The 4,763-nt window shown below is 41.8% G+C and overlaps 1 pseudogene; it reads right to left on the bottom strand.

Moving 5' to 3' along the window:
* Positions 1 to 1,481: 1,481 nt before the first annotated feature.
* On the bottom strand, positions 1,482 to 3,632 carry LOC149996275 (janus kinase and microtubule-interacting protein 2 pseudogene; annotated as a pseudogene).
* Between the last annotated feature and the right edge of the window lie 1,131 nt (positions 3,633 to 4,763).

Genomic DNA, 4,763 nt, shown 5'->3' on the forward strand with positions numbered 1-4,763 from the left:
CTGCCCACTGGGTGCACTGGCCCTAGGGTTTCCCAGGTGGTGCAGTTCAAGGTCAGGTGCCTCCCCACTCTTGCCCGTGTTCTGCCCGGGGCCACCCTTCATGAGCTATAAAGCAACCTGAGATGTTTGCTACTTGTATTTGACTTGGAGATTCCAAGGCATGAGCAAGCTGTAAATCAAAGCTGGTTGCTACTAGTGCCAGGCCTGGAGCTACTTAGCAAAAGAGACAAGATCTGGGCACTTACTGAAGCTGGCTGTTGCTTGTTTAATAGGATTTAAGAAGTTGTGAAGCATGAGCCAAGAACAGACATTCATATGGAAAAGTCACGGTTAATTTTTGTGCCTGTTAATTGGGTGAGGTAGAGTCTCAGGGGGTCTCCAGGGTAGGGTAAACAGTGTGAGCTAGGGTGATGGAGTCTCAGGTATGACACTCACCTGCCAGCTCTTTGGCATTATTGAGAGAAGGTTCAGAAAATGGACAATGACCTTTGCTCACCTTTCTGTCAGGGAGAAAGCTGCCTCACAGCTCACACCTTAATGCCAGGGACTTCTATTCTTCCCTGTATGTCACTGATGCCCTTTAAGCTGCTATTCTGGTGTTAGAGCTCAGAGGGAGTGAGTCTAAGAAGTCCATTTGTGGAATATTTAAGGGGAACTGCTTGGGACTTCAAAAGTTTCTTCCACCAACTCATTACCTACTTGTTTTTGCAGCCAAAAGTTATTGGGACTTATCTTCCTGGCACTGGAATCTTGGGATGGGCTATGTGTGGGTCTAGGACTCCTCACTCCTAAGCTTTCCATCTCAAATTTGTATCCACCACATGCTGATATGGGACTAGCTCATTCTGCATCTCCTCCCCTTATACAAGTCTGGATGGTTGTGTATACTTTAATTCCATAGTTGTCAGACTTCCTTTCAACTTGTTTTCTGATGTTTCTGAGTGATGGTTGTTCTATATTGTAGTTGCAATTTTGATGTGGTTGTGTGAGGAAGTAAGCCATGTTTACCTATGCCACCATCTTGACCAAAAGGCATTTCTGTTCTTTTAATCTCTCCTGTTGTCAGGTCATTCTAGATTATGGGTTCTATTCCCAGTGTGGCATGTATGCGAAACAACCAATTATTGTTTCTCTCTCACATTGATGTTTCTCTCTCTCTCAGTGTAAATTCCTTTTTTTTTCAAATGAAACATTTTATTGTAAATAGTTCCTCATAGGTATTCCTCGTTCTTCATTTCCACCCACCTTTGTTTGTTTGTTTTGATTTTTAAAAGGATGTTTATTTCAGGACTAGTGTTTCCACGAGGTGTGGTGTTACATTAAAATGATACACACACATCCCTGGCACAGCAGGGGTAGAATGTTTCTTTGTAACTTTGGTTCCATACACAAGACACATCTTTGCTGTGATATGCTGAAACTGTTTCCAGTGCTGATTTTTTTTTTCTTTACACAATATATGTTTATAGTTCTTGTCTTCTGGTTTGACACATACATGTTTCATTAAATGCAGCATATATTGTAGATTTTCAACAGGGTCGTGTAGGAACTGTCAAGTAAGAAACCTTGAATAATGGCTTTAAAATGCACAGTTGTACTCCTGGCTACAGGGTAGTTCTTAGATTTTGATCTCTCTCTCCCTACTGTAAACATGTCTGCCATCTTTGAAAGTTTAGAAGCATTTGTCTTTCTGGGTCTTATCCGTGTTTTCGGTTAATCTTTTCTTCTAAGTCCTTTATCTGTCTTTTCTGGATGTCCGTTTTATCTTCTAAGTCACGAATTCTCTGATGGGCTTGCTGTAAGAGCTCCATTCTCTCCTGAAGAATCTGACTGTCATACTCTCTGCTCTTCCTCAGCATCTGCCATCAAAACTTCTTGACTGCAGTCCTCAGCTCCTCTTGCGGTTTCTCACTTACTAATTCACCAAACTTGATAACAGTTTCTTGCTACGGAGCATTGTACAAAGTAGCTTCTAGTTCCTGGATTCTCATATATGATTGGTTGAGAGCTTGCTTTCTATAGTCTAGTTCTTCTTCCAGATAGCCTTTGATTTTGCAAAATTGCTCCATGTCACTTTCTAATTCCATAATTTTCTGGTGCAGGGCCACCTCTGCTCCTTCGATTTGCTGGATCGACTTCTCTGCCAGAGACAGCACTGTGCTGGCCTGAATAACGGCCACTTGTTCTTCATTTCTCAAATTTCCATTATCACCCAAGATATCAAGCTACTTTATGAGATCAGGGATGTTCACATCCTTGACACCTTCTTTCATACAGTAGATCTGGAGAGCACTCACACCATCTGAGAATGGGTGAATTTGTAGATTAAATGGAGGGGACCATCTCTCTCTTTCTTCTAGCTCTAGGTTTCATAACCCCAGAAGCTCATTCTGGTTTCTGGCATCCTGCAGTTCCTGTTGTAACTGGTGATTTTCTGCCTCCTGTTTTACTATCTTTTTTAAAAGCTCCTGGTTTCTCTTAATGAAAAGTTGTTTATCTTCTACCCAGTGTGAATCCTGCCCTTTCTGAGCCAGAGTTGCTTCCAGATCTTCAATTTTGGCTTTATACCTTAGCACCCTTGCTTGGAGCTGTTCTTGAGCCTTGGCCTCTCTTTCAACATCAATGATGCCTCCAGTCTGCTCTTGGAGGTGGGCGTATGCTCTTTGGAGGGCCTGGTATTCTTTCTTTAATCGTCAAAATTGTAGCTTAGATTCTTCAGCTGCCAAACTTTCATCTAAGTCATCATCAGGAATTGCTGGTGTTCTGTCTGTTCTGAATGATACCATGGATGATGTCTCTGAGTCCAGGGAGTCCTCGTCATAACCAATAAATGGGTCCAAAACAGGCCTCTTAATCGGCTTTAAACTTCTTCTATGTTTTCTCCTGCAGATGAGCTTTTCTTGGTCCCTGGTGAGCTCATCAATAATGTTGTGTTGCTCAATGACTTGAAGTTTTAGAAACTCTGTCTCCTGTTCTTCATTAGCTTGATCAAGGTCATTCAGAGATTTTAATTTATTCAGGGGTGGATGAGCTGTTATTTTTTCTCTCATTTCTGAGTTTTCCTTGGTAACGGCTTTCAGTTTCTCCTCCATGCGTTGCAAAGACAGCATGAGTTCATCATTTCTCTTCGCGAGGCACTTGTTCCTTTCCAAAAGAGGTTTACATTGTTTTTCAGTTTCCCACATGCATTTTAACAATTCATTTTGTTCATCTCCAAGCAAGGTATTCCTCTCTTCTAATTTTCTTATAGTGGCATTCAATTCAGCTGTTCTCTTTTGATTTCTTCGCAAATCAGGACTGCTGCAGAGCCCAGAGCTGTCTCCCGCTCTCCCCGGAATCTCCTGCTTCGAACTGCTCATGTTACACTCTGCCTCCTTGACCAGAAAGAGCTGCTCATCCAAAGCTTCCTTCTGCAGTTGGAGTTTCTGTACATAGTCTGTCTTTGTCTCCAGTTCCTTTTCCAGGGAAAAGATAATCCTGTCCTTGGCTTTGATTTCATCCATCTTGGACTTCTCCTGATGCAGCTCTATCTGGATGTCTGTGAGCTTGGTCCTGAGGTCTTCATTGGCAGCTTGAAGGGCAACAATGAGCGCCTCGGGCTTCTCACCCTCATTGTGCCCTTTCTTGGACATTGTTCCTTTCTAAATGGAGTCTATTGTTTTTTAATTCCTTTCACACCGGCGCTGCCATGGTACTATTTCTTATCCTGGAGTGCGATGTTTCAGCATCTACTGCATGGTGCTCCTCGGTAAGGTCTCCTCAGCCGCTGCCCTGGACACCCATGCTGAGACCAAGAAAAGCTGTTGAAAGGAGGGAGAAATGCAAATTGAATCCATTTTCCTTGTGGCTGAGTCGGATGCAGCCTCTGAACCCAGCATCAGCAATGGCTGCTGGGATTTTTTCCCTTCGTCTCTGGCTGGCGACGGTGCGAATAGGAACCACCCTTCCAGCCCTGGAGTATCAGCAGTCAAGGCAGCAGCAGCACCAGCAGCACCATTTGGCCTCCTCCCTCTCGGAGGACGCGGTGAGTTCTCAGTGTTAATTTATTAATTATGGGCGAATTATTTTATTTTTCAGTCCAGCTGCCACATCTGTTATGGGCTATTTTAAGGATTACATGAGATCATTTGGGTAAAGTAACAAGGGCCTTGGCTAAGTCCATAAACACCTCTTTGTCATGTTTGGGCCCAAGACTCTGCTTCAGTAAAGGGTGAAAAGGGAGAATGTGTAGAAGAGGATATTTTCTAACTCCTTTGGTTATGACCTTGGTTAATTTTGATTGTTGTTGTTATCATTGTTCTGTCATTAAAAATAAGGTGGTTGAAATGAATGGCTTTTAAAATGTTTTATTGCTATAATATTTCCTTCTTTGCTCACTTTGAGAAACAATAAAAAGATACAAAGCAGAGAGGGGAAAAGGTTCATATTCCAAAATAGATTAAAAATTCATATAATAAAGTAATACAGAACTTTAGAAGAGATTGGCATTGATTATAATCACATTTTATTATTCTGTGCAAAGAACAAGATATCTAATTTGACAAGTATGGGTGTTCATATGGGGTCAATGGACACCATATTAGAAATCAGGGTTCTTTAGAAAAAAATCTGGAGTCAGTATCGCTTTTTACTGCAGTAGACTTGTTAGGATGAGAGTGACACATATATTGAAATAAGCCATTGAATTATTGCCATTTGTTGCCTTAAAATAATATGCAAGCCAAGGTAAGCCTTAGTTTTCTATTTTTAAAATGAATGGGCTA

The sequence above is a fragment of the Furipterus horrens genome, unplaced genomic scaffold (genome assembly GCF_987537825.1).
Source record: "Furipterus horrens unplaced genomic scaffold, mFurHor1.1.pri manual_scaffold_12, whole genome shotgun sequence".
Taxonomy (NCBI): domain Eukaryota; kingdom Metazoa; phylum Chordata; class Mammalia; order Chiroptera; family Furipteridae; genus Furipterus; species Furipterus horrens.